The sequence below is a fragment of the Schistocerca nitens genome, chromosome 1 (assembly GCF_023898315.1).
Source record: "Schistocerca nitens isolate TAMUIC-IGC-003100 chromosome 1, iqSchNite1.1, whole genome shotgun sequence".
Classification (NCBI taxonomy): Eukaryota; Metazoa; Arthropoda; class Insecta; order Orthoptera; family Acrididae; genus Schistocerca; species Schistocerca nitens.
In genome coordinates, this window is record NC_064614.1 from 1,144,471,932 (window position 1) to 1,144,494,346 (window position 22,415).

General features: G+C 39.5%; 1 protein-coding gene across 1 annotated transcript in view; it reads left to right on the forward strand.

Annotated features, from left to right (window-relative positions):
* The window catches only part of LOC126199669 (dynein light chain Tctex-type protein 2B-like), a 106,593-nt gene that overhangs the window by 80,660 nt on the left and 3,518 nt on the right, over nt 1-22,415 (forward strand). The window lies entirely within an intron of this gene.

Consider the following 22,415-nt stretch of genomic DNA (forward strand, 5'->3'; position numbering starts at 1 on the left):
TACTGCAGGCCACAAAATGGAAAAATGAATAAAAATCCATTTTTTAAAATAGTGTAATTTTTTAAGTGTAAGCTGCTCACCATTGATACTCTATAAAAAGTAACTATACTATACAGTGTAATAGCAGAAAAACTATTAAAGCTGAGAAATTAATCTTTCTTTGGAAAACTACTGTTCAAAAATTGAGTTTTTTTTTTTTTAAATTTGTGGCTGATAACTTTGAACTATTAAAAATATATTAAAGAATACATTCAGCTAAGTGATAATGATGTTAATTTGTAGCCCAAAGTGTGTTGAACTAAGTGCATTTTATCTGAAAGGCTTAGGACAATCCACTACTGAATAATTGTAAAAAATGTAGATGCTTGCAAATACAAAAAAACGCGTGCGGCCTGGAACAAATATGGCCACCATTTCAAAATAATAAACAATAAATTAAAAAAAAATATTTTTGTGGTTACTAAACTTTGGGGAATTCACCCAGCAAACATAAATTTTTTTCTGAGATGGTCAAGAAACCAACTATTTTTTTTCTTGGACCACTTGGTGTGTTTCTATGCTGTGAATGCTTTGTGTGCTTAAGCGTGAAATTACCACAGAATATTTTTAAGTATTACATTAATGAATGCTATTAAGCTGTCTTTCTGATTCTGTTATCAACAATCACTTACAAAGGAAATTTTGTTAAATTTAACTGTTCGAGAAAATCTGTAAAGAGGGGTTGCCCATTCAAGTTATTGCGTGTCACCTCTAGGTGTGCAGACAAATCAGATTCTGCTGAATGCCAGTTTTTGCCTAACTAACAGCTGAGATCACATCTTCAAGGCATGACTGCCTATCACGTCAGATTCAAAAGGAAATAAAACCTCCATCCCACTTGAAGTGTGGATTTGATGAGTGTTGTTCTAAACTTTTGTCTCAATGAACTAAGGAATGATATCTTACCGTATTGGAGATATGCTCAACCATTCTGAAGTAAGGATATTAAAAGTGAATAAACTCAATGACTATTAATATGTTCTAATACCTGTCTTTTAAAACTGGCATAATTTTGTGTTTGGAAATAGTGCATTAAAATTATGCCCAAGCACAACTACTACATCAGAAGAATAAGATTTTAGTATATTGCTTAAAATTTTGTTGGTAGTGACCTGAAGAATTAGCATTTTTGGAATAAATGTGAATTATTCCACAAAATGCAAAAATACAGAGTTACCTAATAGACATTCTTTCATAGCAAATTGTATGCACACGAACTATTTCATCACACGTAGTTTGAAATGGCTTTATTTTCTGCATGCATATGCCAAAGTATATCCAATTTTTGGTTACTGGCAGTGCACATCATCTGAGGGAGCATGATTTGGAAAGATAGGAGAGATAATTTGTGTAAGAAAATGTTCGCAAAGAAAATGTGCAAGAATACAACAGTGTATCATGCCCTGGTGCCACATCAGTTGTAGGCAGTTGAATGGTCTGGTCTGTTTATGATACACACCACATAATCAACGTAAAACTCAGCTGTGGGACATAGAGCCTTAGAACAAGAAATACGTATATTTGTCTGCTAGCTATTGCCATAATGCAAATGTTTTTAGGTGGCGTGGCATAGGAACTGATGTTGTGTTAAATACTCTTGGCCCTTTACTACCTCATATATGGCACTGCTGATATCAGCATGCAATTTTTCAATAGCCGTTACTGAATTGTTTGTCGTGTGAGGTCTTCATTGTTATTTCTCTTTTTTTTGAAATGAGTGAAGAGACTAATCCTGATTTATCATGGATTTCAATTACAAGAATTTTGCCAAGAATAGATGCAATTTTCCCCAAAAACACATGCAAATTTCCTTAGAAATACATGTGAATTTTGACAAAAATTGACACTTCATTTTCAGGTCCCTAGTTATCAGCTACATGAGAATTTTTTGTTTTAAGAGAGTTATTTGTTGTCCTGATTTCTTTAAAAGAAGAGTTGATTGAATATTTGTGGCACTTTTCATTTCAAATAATGCAATTACAATGCAAGGCTTGTTTTTAGCTGGCTATAATGACTCTTTCTGTTAAACTTAGAAAGTAACCCTTAAAGAGACTACATTTGTGCTGTCATGAATGATTTGTCATTTTTGTTAATTGCTAAATTATCTTGCTCATTGTCAGTGTTCCTAGTTCCTCTTCTGACCACTTTGCATATTATTTCTATTTTAGTGTTAGAGTTATTAATTTATGACATAATGTGCCAGCTTTTTGGTGTTATTTTTAACTCTTTTCAATAAAGAACAATATTGCTTGTAATATGAAAGCAAGTGCTCATCTGTGCTTGTCCTGCCTACTTTGCTTAGATCTCTTTTCTTTGTGTATAGCACTTTAATGCCTTTCGTGAAATTAAAATTTGTATGTCTCATTTTATATACCTCACCCCAGGTGATATTCTGCAGGTTTCATGTTAAGTTATAGGGGATGATTAAAAAGTTTCTGTTTGAGGGTATTGCTGAAGCATATAGGTAATGTAGAGTGACTCCAATGTTGTTATATAAGAACCAACATGCAGGCAAGGGATTAGTGTGGTATTTGGGTGTCTTTCTGACATGCATGTGGTAAATGCGGATACATAAACTATGGAGAGCTGCTTCATGATAATGCATGTCCCCATACTGCAAATGTTGTAACATAGAAGTTACACCTACTCAAGCGGAACACATTCGATCACCCGCCGTATAGTCCTTATCTTTCCCCGGGTTGTGCACCAGGCAGTTAAAGATTCCTTCACACAGCAGAACATGACGCCTTACCAAACAGGTGTCTTCAACCTGGTGCATCGATGGGATGATTGCCTCAATGCTCATGGCGATTTCACCTGATTGGAATACTGGTTCTGGATTGTAGGATTGTAAACTCTTTGATTGCATCTTATGTATGTTCTAACATCAGTATCTGATATATAGGTTTTCCTAGTTACACCTAATTCTGAGTTTTCATACCAGTAATTTATCATAATGGTCTGAAAGCCATTTTAAAAATCGATGTTAATGGTTTCTTCCATCTCTGTTCGACAGAACAATTTTATGTTTATGTGTGTGGGGGAGGGGTAGTGGGGGGGGGGGGGGGGGGGGTATTTTTTTCATACACTGGCTGTCAATTAATAAACTTACAAGGCATAGTAAATCAGAACATTATTCATTACTTAGTATGTCCATACACAAGAGGTAAAGGGGTGAAGTTGAAGTTCTGCTGTTTCAACTTTAGACCTTATTTGTAAGACCCATAACTGCTTCATTTTTGGATGAAAGGTGCCAGTTGTGCATGGCCATATTGCTCAAATCAGCCTTGTGCAGGAACATAACTGACACTTTTCATCAACAAATGAAGCAGGGCATGGGTCTTACAAATAAGGTTTCAAGTTAAAATTACAGAAATTGGATTCACACTCCTTTACTTCTCAGGTAAGGATATATGTTTGCGGGCAAAAGATGACAATACCTCCAGAATTACTCACCACCAGTCACTGGTTTTTCTTTCTGGTGTACCATTGGTTCTTCCATTGTGCACTGTAGTGGTTGCATGTGGTAGCTGTTGAGATTGTGGATTTGTTAGTGTTTGAAGTGGTCACCATCACATCATGTTTTCAAATGTTCTTTAACAGGCCAATTCAGGAGGTGGCTAAGCTAGCAGAAATGATCTTGCTCACTTTCTGCCTGGACAGAGAGCACTCATGGTAAAATGGGGCAGTCAGATGTCGTTATGCAATGCAGGGGAAATATGAACAGCATGCTATCTCCAAAGGTGTGACCATTGTTAAGTTTGATATAACATTAGATGTGATCATAAATACTTAGGGCACAATGCTTTAAGTGGAGGGCAGCTCTTGTTTAAATTGATGAAAAGCAACACGATGGCCAGGTCGGACACTTAAAAACCAAGGTCAGACACACCAACATCAGTTTTACAACACTTCATTGCAGGATGTTTATATGTTAATGATATGCAGTGGTGTCTTGAGATGCTTTGTGCTCTTCATAGGTCTGAACAAAATGAAAAAATTCAGTTTACAGTGACATTTCAATACCTTCCATGCAAACGATTATGGACACTTAGGAGGCGAACAGTGAGAATTCGAGATGCAAAAATTATAAAAACACTGTTCGGCGATGTGACTGAAATAAATATTCTTCATGAGGGAGCAGAGAAATACATGTCTGAATAATTTTTAATTTTTCCTAACATTTTCACTATGAAAAGACTTTTTTTTGAGGGGGGGGGGGGATGGGGGGGGGGGCACTCAACAAATGCAGCTGCAATTTGAGCACATTATACTGCTTTTTGAATTGCCAAAACATTGCACATTTTCACTGAAGAAAAATGTGTATAGACATGTCTGGTATCTACAGCTGAGCACACAGCTCTTGAGAAGTTGGAAAAGAGTTAGAGGTGGTAAGTCGTCTCTTTCAATCATATGACTCAGAATTCAAGAAATAGCCAATAACATTAAAGCAAATGTAATGTTCATGAGGGAAAACAAAGTATTACATTTCTTTTCCTTGGATTAGTGCAGAGATGTTTCTGATACTGCTCAGTTGGCAGTTTACGTTGATTTCCGAGACTTTTAAAAATTAAATGAAAAGTTTAATGTCTTTTCACTCATCTTTTCAGTTGATATTGACAATGTGGCAACTGAGCTACTGTTAAAACTTATAGACCTACAGAGTGACAGGCAGTTGCATGATAAGTTTCATAACAAAATTATTCTGGCAGACTTTTATAAGAATTTTCATCAAGGTAAATTCCCACAAGAAGACAACATCTATCATTATGTAAATGTTGGATCTATGTATGGGGCTATTGCAAATGATTGAAGCGATTTCATAAATTCACTGTAGCTCCATTCATTGACATATGATCACGACACACTACAGATACGTAGAAAAACTCATAAAGTTTTGTTCGGCTGAAGCTGCACTTCAGGTTTCTGCCGCCAGAGCGCTCGAGAGCGCAGTGAGACAAAATGGCGACAGGAGCCGAGAAAGCGTATGTCGTGATTGAAATGCACTCACATCAATCAGTCATAGCAGTGCAACGACACTTCAGGACGAAGTTCAACAAAGATTCACCAACTGCTAACTCCATTCGGCGATGGTATGCGCAGTTTAAAGCTTCTGGATGCCTCTGTAAGGGGAAATCAACGAGTCGGCCTGCAGTGAGCGAAGAAACGGTTGAACGCATGCGGGCAAGTTTCACGCGTAGCCCACGGAAGTCGATGAATAAAGCAAGCAGAGAGCTAAACGTACCACAGCCGACGGTTTGGAAAATCTTACGGAAAAGGCTAAAGCAGAAGCCTTACCGTTTACAATTGCTACAAACCCTGACACCCGATGACAAAGTCAAACGCTTTGAATTTTCGGCACGGTTGCAACAGCTCATGGAAGAGGATGCGTTCAGTGCGAAACTTGTTTTCAGTGATGAAGCAACATTTTTTTCTTAATGGTGAAGTGAACAGACACAATGGGCGAATCTGTGCGGTAGAGAATCCTCACGCATTCGTGCAGCAGATTCGCAATTCACCAAAAGTTAACGTGTTTTGTGCAATCTCACGGTTTAAAGTTTATGGCCCCTTTTTCTTCTGCGAAAAAAACGTTACAGGACACGTGTATTTGGACATGCTAGAAAATTGGCTCATGCCACAACTGGAGACCGACAGCGCCGACTTCATCTTTCAACAAGATGGTGCTCCACCGCACTTCCATCATGATGTTCGGCATTTCTTAAACAGGAGATTGGAAAACCGATGGATCGGTCATGGTGGAGATCATGATCAGCAATTCATGTCATGGCCTCCACGCTCTCCCGACTTAACCCCATGCGATTTCTTTCTGTGGGGTTATGTGAAAGATTCAGTGTTTAAACCTCCTCTACCAAGAAATGTGCCAGAACTGCGAGCTCGCATCAACGATGCTTTCGAACTCATTGATGGGGACATGCTGTGCCGAGTGTGGGAGGAACTTGATTATCGGCTTGATGTCTGCTGAATCACTAAAGGGGCACATATCAAACATTTGTGAATGCCTAAAAATACTTTTTGAGTTTTTGTGTGTTGGTGTGTGCAAAGCATTGTGAAAATATCTCAAATAATAAAGTTACTGTAGAGCTGTGAAATCGCTTCAATCATTTGTAATAACCCTGTACTTGTGTGAGCAACTTTTTTCCAGTAGTGAAGAGAAGAAAATCTATCCACAGAACCCCACTGACAGATTTCAGCTTAAAAGTTTGTCTTTCAGTAAGCACTGCTCAGAAAGAGGCATCATATAGTGATGCTTTAATGAAAAACAAAATAAATAATATTCTTTGACATCCTGTGTTATGAAATAAAGTGGTCTCTAAGTAGAAGTTGTCAGTTTAAATTTTGGTAAAAAATGGCATTCATCATAAGGTTGCATCAGCCATAAGAAATATCGTATTTTGTACTTAGTGCCCCATATTCTCTGCTTCGTCAAGATAGATAGTTTCATGTTCAAGGGTCATGTGTACCATTAATCATAATGTCATGGAATGAGTCATTTTACATTAACATTATGCATTTGTGCAGGGGCTGGACAAAAATAATGAAACACAGTGAGAAATGTGTGCTTGAACTTAAATGCAGGTGCTAGCAAAGTATACAGTTTGTGCTATTCTATTTTACCACAATCATCGCCTGCGCAATGTCCTCAACATGTCGCCCAAGTGTCAGTCATAGTAAGAACAGCATTCTGTGTTGTTGTGAGTGTGTTGTGTTGGTGCTAACTGAATTCAAACATGGACAAATTTTTGCTTCTTGTGTAGTGGGTGCTTCCATAACCAAGGTAACTGAAATGTTTTTTGTTTCAAATGGCAATGTATAGAAAATTTATACTCCATACAGGGAAAGCAAAAATACATCATTCATCCTGTCACAATGCAAGTGAAAGTGTGTGGTAAGTGATTGTGATGGACCATCACTGTAGAGCAGGGCTTCACAACATACGTGCTCGCGGAGCAAGCTGTGAGCAGCAAGGCGCGAGCACCGAGCAGCGCGAGCACGCTACCCCCACTACCGGACCAGAGCGGAGAGTGGGGAGAGTGACGTGGGGCACACAACAGCTGCCGCCAGTCAATGTAAATCCGCGGCCACCTGAAGGGATATCACTCACGAATTATTACTGCGACAAATGAAACAAATAAAGGAGAATGTACACGTGCCACATAATTTTATTAGCTTAGTGTATGCCTCTACCATCTGTAGACACTGAAACTAAAGAATTCCACGACAATCCTATATTTTCAACACTTTCTTCAACGCTACTTAAAATATCACCTCCGGTTGTAGTGTTCTTCATGGCTACTACATCGAGGAGCTCCTCCCTCACCTGAAGATCTCTGTTAACACCTCTAATAAATATGGCAAGCTGTGCTGTTCCAGTGATATCAACACTTTCGTCCAGAGCTAGAGAATACGCCATAAAATCTTAACAGATATTTGCAAGCTGGCTCTGGACGTCGTCTGCCATGTCCTGTATGCGACGCATAATGGTCATGTTAGATAATGGCACAATCCGAAACTGTTCAACTTGAGATGGACACAAATGTTCCGCTGCAACTACCAAACATTATTTTATTAAATCGCCATCAGTTAAGGGGCGCAGGCACATTTTCCACGTCCGTAGTCTTTCGCGTGGTACGACATATAATGTCGCTGCAAATTAAATTTCGTAAAAGAATTCAGCGTTTTGTGACATACTAAACATTTTGCAACAACATCTTTTTCAGTAAACAGATACAATTCCTCCCAATGGGGTTTGAACTGCGAAAGCATGGTTCGGGTTACACAACGGCGACTTCACATGATTCTTAACCAGCGAAGTGACTGTTAAGAGCTGATCGTAGTACTTTAAACGTTACACAGTCGGCGCGAATTCAATAGGCACGCTGCGGCCCTATTCAAACGTGCGCGCGCATTTCCCCTCCCTCCCCTCCCACCATACTCCACGACCTTGCAGCTGCTCGCGAGCACGTGCCTGAGCAGACGCGAGTACTCGCGCTCAAAACCGGCCAGTTGTTAAGCCCTGCTGTAGAGGATTGTGATGAAAAATGAATGGACCAATAGCTGTAAAAGTCACTGCAGAATTGAATGTCACACTTGCAAATCCTGTCAGCACCAAAACAACACAAAGAGAGCTACATGAGCAGGGAATTGCAATACCACACATCAGTGATGCAAATACCTGTAATACGAAGCAAGGTGCTGAAGCCATAAAAGCTTGACTATAGAGCAGTGGAAGAAAGCCATTTGGCCGGATGAATCTTGTTTCACACTGTTTCCAACTTCTGGCTGATTTTGCGGAACCCAAGAATGAATCATCGTGAGGGTTCAGTAATGATTTGGGGCTGCCATATCATGGTATTCCATGAGCCCCGTGATTTCTCTGCGAGGTCACATTACTGCCAAAGATTGTGGGTCCATTTTGGCTAATTATGTCCAGCCAATGGTACAGTGTTTGTTCCCCAGTGTTGATACAGTTTCCCAAGGTGGTTTTGTGATCACAATGATGAATTGTCACATCTCCTCTGGCCATAACAGTCACCAGATCTCACTATTATTGAGTCTTTGTGGTTTACATTGGAGGGAAGACGTGTGATTACTATCACCTCCGTCATTGTTACCTGAATTTGCCATTGTTTTGCAGGCAGAATGATATAAGATTCCCATGAAAACCATACAGGATCTGCATTTACCCATTCCGAGATGACTGAAAGCTAATTTGAATGCCAACAGTTTTCCTGTACCGTATAATGCATGGTATGATGTTGTGTCTTTTTATATTTTTGCCCATCCCACATATGCAAATAATGGCTACATTCTGACCATTTACAACCTTGTCTTTAAAATAATGCTGTATAGGCCCGGGGTGGATGACTCCACATTGGCATTTGTTGAGTTGAGGCAGTCGGTTTTTGTTAGGATGATGACTAATGGTTGACTACAGAACATCTTTATTAGTCATACATGTTTTTGAAGGACAAACTATACACTTGTAGCTGTGCTCCGCAGTAGCAATGAGATTCGAACCACAACCTTTTGTATGTCTGGAATGTACGTTAACCATCACTTCACAATGCCGCTCTGTGTACTGTAATCATTTTTAAGGCCCTAGAATATGACATGAAATTATTATTATGTGCAAACTAGGGCCTCCAGAGTGAAGAGCTGTAGAATGTGTTATCTGGGACCTTAACCTATAACGTGATTTCAAAATTTTGATCTCACCCTTGGGGATCTCTCCTTGTAAGTCCACTGCATTAAGCCTGCAGGTAGTGGGGACCAAGTCTCGTGCGGCTGCTTGTACAGTCGTGTTGCTTTATGGACCATTGTAGACACCTCCTCATAGATTGTGGCAGCCAGACTACAATTCTTTTGGCTGAAAGTGACAATTTTATACTGGTTCTGCATTTACTTGTTTTGCTGAAACACCTCTTTCAACCACTTGAATTGCAGATAGGGTGTGCAGTAAGTGGCCTGCTGATGCCGCAGTCATTCTACTTTTCTGCTGCGCAGTTGTTTTTGCAGTGCTGGCCCCTTGCCTGGCCTGCAACATGGAAATCAGCCGGTGGCATTGCAGCATCTGACATAACGGAGTTTGGGCAGATCCACGCTTGCCCCCAGCATCGCTGTTTTGCTCAGTAGTGCCAAAATATTGACGGTACTACAATACAGATATGAATTAGTAATTCCTACCCACCACTTTCCATGTGTTACAAAAATAGAACTCTTCTACAGAATAGAAGGAGCTATCAAGGAGATTTTCCATTTTCTTTTCAGATTGAACTTTGCTTTCTGTAAAGACATATTGTTGGGTAATTGACCAAGAATGTGGCGGCAACATTATACACTCCTTTTGTGATAAAGACAGGCTTGATATGGAATAATTAATATAATTTTTTTCTTCTGGAACTGTGTTCCTTCTGAACATTGTTCCGTAAACAATACGCCTAACTCTTAAGCAGCTATCTAGAGGGTGATCATGTGGGTGAGCATCACATATTATTCTTGCGTCATGTTTGTGAACAATAAAAACTTTATTTCTTACAGATAAGTTACCTTAAAACATTATTATTCCATATGATGTTATGAATGAAAATATGAAAAATCTGCCAAGTTACTGATAGGTCTGTCCCCAAGATACATAATAATTTAAAGTGCAAATGTGGTTGAACAAAGTTGTTTTAGTACTTCCAAAAAGTCTCTCTTCCAGTTTCATTCTCATTTATATGGACACTAAAATTTTTGAAGTTTCCACCCTAGTTGTTATTTCATCATTTGTTCCACTTATCATTGGTGTAGTAACTCGAGGTGCGCAGAACTGAGTGTGTTGCTATATGTATTTTGAGTTGAGTATGATACTGTGGTCATCTGCAAAAAGAACTAATTCTTCTTGTTGTTTATTGATGGAAGGTCATTTACATACATGCAAAGCAATGTAGACCTAAGATTGAGGCTTGTAGAACCCTAGAAGTGATTTCTCCAGAGTCAGAAACATGTCTCATGCTTACATTGGTTGTATTGGTGTCTCTTAAATTGTGTGGGATTACGCTAGTAGCAGTGGACATTATAAAGTTCCACTTGAAATTTTTCTGATTAATGGTATACTCTTTACAAATGGGTAAACCCAAAGCATATAATAAACTATCCTCAGGAATAATTCATCTCAGACACACATACATAACGCAATAGAAATTCCCTTGCCATCTATAATGATCTACTATAGATTATGGTGACCTAGTTATGTAACCTTGTCACAGAACATAATCATTATATGATGAAACAGTTGTTGTCCTGAAACTCTCAAAGCCAACTTACCTTCCTTGACCTGAAAATAAGGTACTGAGAAATGCTTGATATTTGAATAAATTGCTTGGACCAGAAGTGGCTCAAGTTGAACTGTTGATTGAATAAAGCATGAGAATATTTCTGTAATTACCTCTTAATAAGGCAGGTTGCTTCAAGGCTACTCATCTTGAAAAATCACATATTTTATTAAATTGATGAATGAAACAGAAATAGATGTGGTATTTTCTTTTAACTCCTGGGGTATTATTTGATCCCAAGAAGCACAAGGATTCCTTACAGAACAATCAGATTAATGTTACATGACTAATGTTGTGCTTTCAGCACACTCATACAAAGACCTGCTCTATAACATGGCTTTGAAAAATGTATAAAATGGAAAAAGTCTCGTTGACAACAGTTTCTCTCATGAAGCCACTTTGCTCCAGTTCCTTCCTCCCTTCCTACCCCTTCCACCACCATTACTAAAAAATAGTTTAAACTGCCAATACGTGAGCACTAGCCAGCTCACATGTGCGGATCAATGAACAGCCCTGTTCTAGAATACTCTTGAATGTTCTGGAATACAACACGACATGTGTTGCATTGATCCGTACTCTGGCAAAATCACCCTAACTGATGAGTTGTGCTATGTATCAAAGACGAAGGAACAACTCACTGAAAAATTGTATCTGCTTATAGGGAAAAACTATGTAAATAAAGCCCAGTTGGATTAACAAAAAATTTTAGCAACAAAAATTATTTAGTTCAACAAATAAATCAGTGAATACTGAGTGATACCAAGGGGACAAAAAGATACTGTATTTAAATCTATTCATACAATGATAAACTAAGGCAAAATCGTAAACTATCCAACAGAATTTCTAAGTTCGCTCCATGTTCCTAGTACGCCCTTACATAAAAGCTTCTAAACAACATTCAGAAAACAAATAGAAAAAAAGACTAAGCAAAGAGGGTCCTTTTCAGCTAGTTAATTTGCAAATAATAAGATTATTCATTTTGTTTTTCAAGCTGCTAATATTTTGGTGCTTGATGCTACATTCAATCTCCACTTTTACTTTATTTGTACTACTCATAACAAAGTTGTGTGTTCAAACCATCTTTGGGTAGAAGACACCTTTCTCATGTGTTAGCTTTTCCCATTTTCTGTCCTCTTCTCCCAGTAATTCTCATGTTACAGATTTCACTTAGCTAAGTTCTTACTGGAGCCAGCTTTTCAACAATTTTTCTGCCTTTGCTGCAAAGCCTACATGTCCAAGAAGAACCTTGTCAGGATGTTAGGTCTAATCAGTGTAAGGGTGCAGGTGATGGTATAAGCTGTGGTGCTATGGAATGAAATACTTCTTTTTCAGCAGATTGTAGAGAAATCCTCCTCTTCTACATCAGTTCTCTTCATCAGCACTTGTCATTTTAGAGTGTGGATGAATGTGTGTAGTATTAACAGTCAGCAACACAGAATGTTCGTAACCTACATGAGCATAACCTACCATTGTGTAAGGGTGACTGTAGCCATTATTTAGCATTGATGCATCGTAGAATGTTAGCTAAGCCCTAGTAACTGTCAAATCTTGTGGAGCAATTTAGAAAGAAAGACTAACAATAACATCAACCATAATGATAATTGATTAGTAAAATTATGAAGTTGTATACAGTAAAATATACATAATGGATGCAAAGGAGTTATGGGCAAACTTTAAACTGACTCTAAATCATGCCCCGGAGAAGTTTGTGCCAAGTAAGTGGACTAAGGACAGAGGGATCTACTGTGGTTTAATAATAAAAGTCGGAAAATTGTGGCAACTTGAAGATTTTCGCACTCTCTGTTTAAAAAATGCAGAAATGTTGACAGGCAAAAGTTAGTTGAAATCCATATATGTATAAAAATATTGATGCGCAGAGCATACAGCTATTTCCACTGCCATACCTTAGTGAAAGTTCTTTCCGAGAACCTGAGAAGGCTCTGGTACTTTGTAAAATCAGTAAATGGTTTGCTTTTATCTAGTCATTTGTTGGCCAGTCTGGTGTAACAGTAGAAGGCATTTGTGTGGAGGACATAGAAATAGGTATCCCTGGTGTTGAGAAACAGCTGAAAATAAATAAGTCACCAGGTCTGGACAGGATCCCAATTCGTTTTTACAAAGAGTAGTCTATGGCATTGACCCATTACTTAGCTAGCATTTATCGCGAATCTCGTGCCCAGTGCAAAGTCCTAAAGGATTGGAAATTAGTGCATGTGACTCCTGTATATGAGAAGAGTAAAGCAATGGACCTGCAAAATTACAGGAAAATATCCTTAACATCAGTGTGCTGCAAATTTCTTTAGCATATTCTAAGTCTGAATACAATAAATTTCCCTCCCTGTACACTAATGCCCATGGTCTTACCACTATTGAACACTACTTTCCCAATGCCCGACGGATTCCAAACCAACAACCTCCTTCCTAGTCGCCATGACCAACTACATCCTGACTTACAATTACTTCTCCTTTGAAGGCATTACCTACAAACAAATTTAGGGTATGGCTATGGGCACCCGCATGGCACCAACCTATGCCACCTATTCTTGGGCCAACTAGAGGAATCCTTCCTAAACACCCAGAATCCTAAACCCCTCACCTAGTTCACCTTCATTGGTGACATCTTTGCTATCTGGTTCGAAGGTGAGAACACCCTATCCACATTCCTCCAGAACCTCAACAACTTCTCCCCCATTTGCTTGACCTGGTCCTACTTAACCCAACAAGCCACCTTCTTAGATGTTGACCTCCACCTCGAAGAGGTGCCACCCATTCCATGCCAAGAAGTTCCTTCGTACAACCTAGGCACCCGTGGACATCACATCTGCAGTGACAAGCAGTCCTTCTCGAAATATACCGAGGGTTTCACTGAAGCATTCACTGACCGTAATTATCCTCCCAGCCTTGCACAAAGACAAATCTCTTGTGCCTTAACTTTCCATTCTCACACCGCCTCCCAAAGCCCTACCATCTGACCACAGAGGAGCATTCCCCTAGCAATTCATTACCATCCAGGACTGGAGCAACTGAATTACGTTCTCCACGAGGGTTTCGATTAACTCTCGTTGTACCCTGAAATGAGAAATGTCCTGCCCGCTATCCTTCCCACCCCTCCCACAGTGGTATTCCACCATCCACCTAACCTACACTATATACTTGTCCATCCTTACACAACCCCTGCTCCCAACCCGTTACCTCATGGCTCCTACCCCTGTAATAAACCTAATTGTAAGACCTGTCCCATATGTCCCCCCACCGCCACCTAGGTCCCTAACATCACCTATCCCATCAAAAGCAGGGATACCGTATTTACTCGAATCTAAGCCGCACTTTTTTTCTGGTTTTTGTAATCCAAAAAACCGCCTGCGGCTTAGAATCGAGTGCAGAGTAAGTGGAAGTTCAGCAAAATGTTGGTAGGTGCCGCCACAACTAACTTCTGCCATTGAATATATGTAGCGCTACACAGGCATGCTTTGCAGGTACAAAGATAAATTCTGGTGCCAAAACCTCTATGTCAGTAAATAAATTTAAAAAAAGGTGGAAGACAAGCTTTTTTTCTCTGCCCCGAGTTTCGACCACTGCATTTCCTACATTATCCAACGAAGTAAATACAAATACATCTTCGAATGTAGCAGCATTTCAATGAACTACGAAAATCTGACTGGCAAGACTGTTTGGGATGTTTGTCAATATGGCCAACTCTATGTTCTGAATTTTTTCCTACCTGTGAGAAGAGATGGCTGCTAATTGGAACTTTTATGAATTGTGAATCACATGCAGTATTCTCTTCACCATAAGAATAATGCGAATATAAACATTTTGCCATGTATTCTTTCATGTTTGCTGCTATCTCATTTAAATCCTGTCTGCCTAATAAACTACAAAACTAGAGTGAGACAACAGCAAGCGCAGAAGGATATACATATCATGTCATGTTTATATTCGTATTATTCTTATGCTTAATAGTGATCCAGTCAGAAATGAAGCACGGCAATTGACTAGATTTTTAAATCTAAGATGACTCTTAATTTCTGTGCAGAATTTAATGTACTAAAGAGGCATCTGCAAAGATTATCAAACGGAGAAAAATTTTAGCTAAACTCTCGTTCAGAACATTTTCTATCATCCGCAGTCTATTATTTGGTTCTTGTTGATCATTATCAAAGAAAGCATCAGTGTAAGTAACAACAAATAGCAATCTCGATTCCTCTCTCTCTCTCTCTCTCTCTCTCTCTCTCTCTCTCTCTCTCTCTCTTCTCTCTCTCTCTTTTTTTTTTTTTTTTTTTTTTTTTTTTTTTTTTTTTTTTTTTTTTTTTTTTTTTTTTTAGTAACCGGCAAAGCAAGCCATGCCGCGAGCGGCAACAGGCCGTAAACACCCATTATCAGAATGCGACAAACAGTGCATGACACAGTACAATAATGCATTTTCAGCTTAGAGTGACGTAAACACCTATAACAAAGAGAACGGCACTTATGAGATCAAAGAAAAATAAGCAATCAATTGAAACCAGACGAAGCACGTGGAAAAAGGAAGGGTACCCGTATAAATACAGGCGGAGTGCCTGACTGCTTAACTGCTTAGCTTACGACTCGAACCAAAGTACTGTAGCTGTATCGTCATTCATTCAACCTAAATTGTGTCTCATATTACAATGGACCAACTTTGTTTCGATTTGGAGGTGCGGCCTAAAACTTTTCTCTCCCCTTGACTTTCGAGTCTCAAATTTCAGGTGCGGCGTAGATTCGGGAAAACTTCTTTTCCTTGATTTAGAGTCTCATTTTTCAGGTGCGGCTTAGATTCGAGTGCGGCTTAGATTCAAGTAAATACGGTACCTGTGAAACCAGTCCTGTGGTCTACAAGCTAAGCTGCAACCACTGTGCTGCGTTCTATGTAGGCATGACAACCAACAAGCTGTCTGTCCACATAAATGGCCACCGACAAATTGTGGCCAAGAAACAAGTGAACCATCCTACAGCTGAACATGCTGCCAAACATTATATCCTTCATTTCAATAACTGCTTCACAGCCTGTGCCATATGGATCCTTCCCACCAACACCAGCTTTTCTGAATTGCGCAGGTGGGAACTTTCCCTGCAATACATCCTACATTCCCGTAACCCTCCTGGCTTCAATCTTCGTTAGTCACTGTCCTCACCCATCCAGCCCCTTCCCTGCTCCCATTCCAGCACTACACAGGCATCATTCCACCACCACACCCATTCTGTTTTTAATTTTTTTTTTATTTTTCTCTATGTCTCACCTTCTCCACTACTTCCTCTCCCCCCCCCCCCCTCCCCATCTCTCCCATGCCTGCTGCCCAACCTGCAGCACTTTACCGTCGGCCATTACCACCATACTATCCCTTCCCCTCCCCGCCCCAGCCTCCTCCTTTTTCCCACCCAGTCGCTACTCCCGTCATGCACTGGTGCTGCTGCTCGCAGTGGGGTTTCAGTTGCCTAGGACTGCAATCGTGTGTGTGTGTGCGTGTGTGTGCGTGTGCGTGTGTGCGCGTGCGCGTGCATGCGTATTGTTGACAAAGGCCATTGCCTGAAAGCTTTTAGTGTGAAAAACTTTTTGTTGTGCCTATCTGTGATTCAGCATCTCCGCTTTATGGTAAATAGGAACTTTGCTTCTCATGATATTGTAATATGCTTATGACCTTCAGATCGCTGGCAATCTGCCATTTAAACATGTCATATTTCAGTCGCAATAGCAATTGTTTTCATGTTTTCATATGTTTCTTTCATGTAAGGTCTATTCCCAATTGGAATCAATGGTAACACGTTACTGTTATGCTGTAGCACATAGTTGAGACTTACTTTGAAGGATTCGATTTTGTACATCACTACAAAATACCAAGTTCTTTTCAGTTTTGGAAAATTGAAGGAATGGCATATGGCGGTTATGAAATGCAGTCACATTTACCAGTCTTATCAAGACAGTTCCACTGTTGTTGTGTTGATGCTAGTGGTTCAGCTTTGCTTTCTAGCAATTCAAAATGTCTCGTTAGATCATTAAATTTACACTGTGTTATTTTGTGAATCTCTGTACACTCATAATTACCCACAAAATCAGGATCTTGTGAAGAACTGAGTTTTGAAGGTGATGGTGCAGCAATAGTTTCACTACCGCCTTCATCATTATCACAATCAGGTTGGACAGGAACAGGCAGTCTGTCTCCATGAAGCACTGGTCACATGGCTGATGGTATGTTAGGATATGTCAAGGAAGACTCTTTATTCTTGGAAGTACCGTGTGTTATTGGAATGTTCATACAAAAGTAACAATCTTTCATATGGTTTCATGGTTTGCGCCAGATCGTGGGTATAACAAAGGCTATTAAAGATCATTTATGATCAACCACAAAAGAAGACGCAAGATATACAACATACATGAGAAGCCCAAGGCTTGGCCTGGACCCTAATCCCACAGCCAAAATACAGTCTTTATGCCTTCCTAATATATGGTGTTATTGGCCTCTTTTGTGATTTCAGTGAAGGCTGTTCACAAATGTAGCAAAAATTGTCAGCACTATTTACGCACTTGTGAGACATATTAAATCACAGGAATTCGTTGACCACATGCGCTAACTACACATCACTAACACATTATTCCTGCACACAAACAGAACACACTTTGCTTAAATGAAACATGCTCTGTTCCTCCTTACCTCTTCCCCTTGTTGCTATGTGCCTGGGCTAAAAATAGCAACAAAATACACACAGCTCTTGTTGCCTGAAATTTCATCACTCTGGCTACCATCTGTGGAATCTTGAAGCCTATACAGGAAGGGATCGACAATGCCAATGCCAATTCCAATAAAATATAACTGTAATTAAATGCACCTCCTTTAACCTTTAACTTGGAAATGAGTTTTTTCCAATTAACAAACATTTATTTCATCCCAGTTACATCTTCACAGTTGGCTAGCGTTACAAATGTAGGCAGTAATGGACTTGGAGGTTGTTCAGGTCCAAATATCTGATCAAGTGCTCTCATAAAGGTGGCAGATAATACATTCAAACCAAAGGGGTTTCGTTAATTTGTAGCCCTAACCCTTGTGCAGAAACACAGTGTATTTCTGACTTTCCAGGTGAGATAAAAATTGCTGGAAACTGTTTGTGGTCCCTAAACTTCGGTAAAATGTGAAACAATTAAATTTCTGTAATTGCTTCTGTAAAGTTCCAGATTGTCTCCTTTGTGGAAGAATGATGCTGTTGGTTGTTCTGGCATCTAATACAATCCAGATAGTTCCATTCTGCTTGATGAGTGCAGGGATGGGACTGCTTTACACTTTGTCATATCTCTTGGTAATTCCCATATCTGACATTATCAGAATGCCTTGGTCAGTGGCAGATGCTTCATAAAGATTTTCTTGTAATTCACAAACACATCCTTTCATTAGTCTGGGCTGGGACAGAAATACGTCTAGGTGGTACTGCAGTACCACTGTGGTCAGCTCTTCTTCTGGATGCTTGGCAAGGTTTGTTAACGTAAGTTAACAGAACTTGCCAAGTGTCCAGAAGAAGAGCTGAGAGAGGTACCACCTAAATGTATATACCACCTAAATATATATCTGGCACAGCCCAGAGTAATGAAAGGATGTAATTCTGCTTGAATTTGTGCAGAAGTGTCATCCACCCTCATCCTGTGTCTTCTTACATGCTAATAAAATGAAGATTCAGCGAGCAGGCCTTCACTGTCTTTGTCTAAAATTTCTTTAAAGTAAGCTCTCATCTTTTCTTCCTGATTTTCATGTAGCATACTCCTCTACAAAATCTAATCAGTAATACCTTTCTGTCATACAGTCTGTATCTAATATGATTCCAAAGCTCAAAAACAGAGTAATGAGAACCGGCTGCTCAAAATATTCTCCCAAAATTCAGTATTTGAATAGAACCTGTCCTCTAATTGCCTTGCTTCAATTCCCAGCTGCAGTTACAATTTTTAGTTCAAAAAAAGAAGAAGAAGGCATCTTTACACAGCCATTGAGCTCTTGAAATAATTTATCTGTTATTGCACTTAAATCTGAGCCGGAATCCAATAAGATATCAACAGCAGTTCCTCATTATTCTCCTGTAACAGTCAGTTTAACGGCATCCTTAGTACATTCATCTTTCCCTAATAAGTCTTCTGTAATCTCGCTTCCATTGTCGTATGTGCATAGCTTGTAATATGCTACTAGGAAAAGGAAGTTACTCCACCTGGAAAAACGATATCGAGTTTGATCTGATGACGGTACATGCCACCAGGGGGATAGTAGATGCACTGATAGTGGTTTCAGTGTCGTCCGCCAACAGATAGCATAGTGGCAAAGCTATCAGAATGCCATCTATGTCTAACTTCTAATAGGGAATGCTCACAGTCAGAAAGCTCAGTGTGGTGCGAATGAGTAGCAACCAGGCAACTATGTCACAGAGACATGCTCATGCTTCCTGCAGCCAACTGAGTGAATTTGGAAGTGGTCAAATTGTGGCCAATGAGTGGCGGATTGGTCTTTCACAGAATTGCCACACAAGTTGGACAAGCTGCATCAGTTGTGCAACAGTGCTGGTACCAGTCATCACTTGAACATTCTCAGACCCATGGACGAGGTTCTGGACGTCCACACAGCATAGGTAGATGTCTGCCATTGTAAGGGCAACAGTGGCAAATGGTACAGTTACCACAGCACAGATAAGAGGGCTTGTGAGCTCAGACAAGTCAATATGAACTATTCCAAACTGATTATTAGTAGTGGGACTATGGGCACGAACACCTCTACCCTGTCTTCCACTCATGCCACAGCATTGACGTGCACAGTTCGACTGCTGCCACCAGAGGATCGTTTGGAAGATGGAATGGCATGCCATAGTCTTCAGCGATGAAAGCAGATTCTGCATGCACACAAGTGGTGGTTGTTTATGCGTGCGACACAGAGCTGGTGAGCATTGTCTCATAGAGTGCATTTGCCCAAGACACATTGGTGCAATAAACTTCAACTTGTTTCTGGAGGGGACACTAACCAGTGCATGGCATGTGCAGAATGTTGTTAGACCCCTTCTTTTCCCATTCTTGCAACAGAAAGGTGATGTGTTGTTCCAACAGGATAATCCTCACCCACACTCTGGCCGTGAAACTCCAGTTGCCACAGAGCCATTTTTGCTATTGATCTGTAAACGTAATCATTTTATGTACTCCATATACATTGTTGCAACAATAAATCTTGACTGAATTGGAAACCTCTAAAAGAGTGTACCTTTTTTTTCTTCTTCTGACATTGTAGTTTGTATTGCTATAGGTGATGTCATGTTCATAGATACAGTGATGGGTCACATCCAGAACTAAAATCAATTATTTTGTAAATCCTAATGTGGAACCCCATGAGAATTTCCTCTACATTGTGGCAATTGATTGTAAGTCTTGCAATCGTCATTTGTGTCATAAGTCTTGCAATTGTCATTCATCTGGAATTCACGGTGATACTCCTGCCATTGTGTCTTATTGTTACCTGCGGTTGTCATACTTTCTTGGTTCATTATAATCATTCCATCAATTTGCTGCCCTGAAGTTCCATTCATTATGATTTCATTTGTCGGTGCTTCATTGCCTGTTTCTTACACTGGAATGATTGCTATCACACCATCTTCTCATGGTGCTGAGAATTTCAGTTCACTCTACACTAAAATGTATGTTGTCACTGTCTTTGTATCACATGAGGGCTAATCTCTCATTAACAGACAATGTTAATTGCTGTGTGAGAAAACTATGATGTTTTTGTCTTTGATAGGCTTTTTCATATGTTCGTTACAGTGCCAGTACCTCTACAATAACTCACAAATTGTACTGTCACTGTGGCTGTATACTGGTGGTGTCAATAATGTACTCTCAGCTGTCCACTGTTGTTTGGCTCTCTAAAACTTATTCAAAAAGGTACCCGAAATTCACTGAAATTATTGCTATTAGCAGCTACCCTGATACCCCATACATGTGCACTGTATTTCAAGTTGCTCACCCAGATATCTAGTTTTTGTTTCTTGGAATGCCATGTTAGAATTGACACATGAAAGTAACAGGATGCAATCACTTAGTTGGTTTGAAATTGGAGAACTTGCATATACCAATACTGATATCAACAGTCAAGTTTGGTATTGCACACAGCATACTATGACATTTCTCTTGTACCATATTATTGAATTTTTTCTTCTATCATATGTTCATCTAAAGCAGATTGCTGATTGTTTTCAAATTTAGCTACCTCCTTCATGCATTGTTCCTGTATGCCAGCTATCATTTTAATGAGTGACTGTTACAGTAGTAATCAGCCTTTTTTATTGTAATCTCTGCTTTGTGTTAATTGATTTTACCTTCTTTCTGATTGAGTGTGGTTTTATTGTGTGCACGATCATCGTCTTGCTTAGATTTTAATGCTTCAGCTTCTGATTTAAGCTTGAATTGTTCCATCATAACTTTGTTACGTGACTCATCCTTTATTCCTGTGAACATACTGATGAGTTCCTTTTGTAATTTTTCTGTTGCTTCTCTGATTTCTTTTTGATTTCATCCTTTGCCTGATTTAATTTGTGATTATGATCATTAGTTCACTATTTAATATCATTATTAATTGTCTTGATGTACTCAAACAATTGACTTAATCCAACCATCCATGTTAAATGACTATTGTGCTGTCACGTGCTTAGAAACAAGCAACTGTAGAACTCATTATTGAGCTCTGTTCCTGCTTATTCTTAGGGTCATGCTGATGCCAAAGATTAGGAAAATTTGTGACATGGTTGTGGGAGAATTGCCCTGCTTCTCGATTCAAAACATTCCATAGCTTTAAATGACTCCCACAAAATTATGTGGCAGGCACAAGTTAAGTATTGTGAATAAACCTTGTGGGAAACCTTTGAAAAGGAAATGTACATGGAAGCTTGGGGATTACATGAAAATATCTCAGATAGAGTGTGTTTTGGTAAAACAATGAGCCAAGAATTGAGGAGGACAGCAAAAAATTATTGAGGTGCTGACATTGGCTATGACCACAACCTAGTGGTGAAACAGCACTTGAAGTTCAAGTAGTTAAAGAGTAAGCAGCAGAAATATTGGAGTAATGAAACTCAGACTGCCTAGGAAAACCATGTAAGAAAATAATTATGAAAGTAACAAAAATTCATGGATGGTGGATATGTAAAATAAGGAAAATGGAACCACTCACGTATAGCAGATCAATGTGTGGAACACAGTAACACATAACAGAAAATAGCTTTCACATCAGCTCTTTTTTCAGCAGTAGTACACACATTTACACATGCAAACACACAGGAACCAAAATGCACACTCCTGTGGCCATGGCAAGACTAGTCTTGCATGGCCATGGGGGTGTGCACACATTCACACACACACAACACACGGACATCCAAATGCATACTCCTGTGATCACGGCAAGCCTAATTTGTCTTGCATGGCTATGGGATGGTTGTGTATGGGTGGTTGTTAGTGTGAATTTGTGTACTAGTGCTGGAAAAAGAGCTGTTACTTGAAAGCTAGTGTGAATGCTGTTT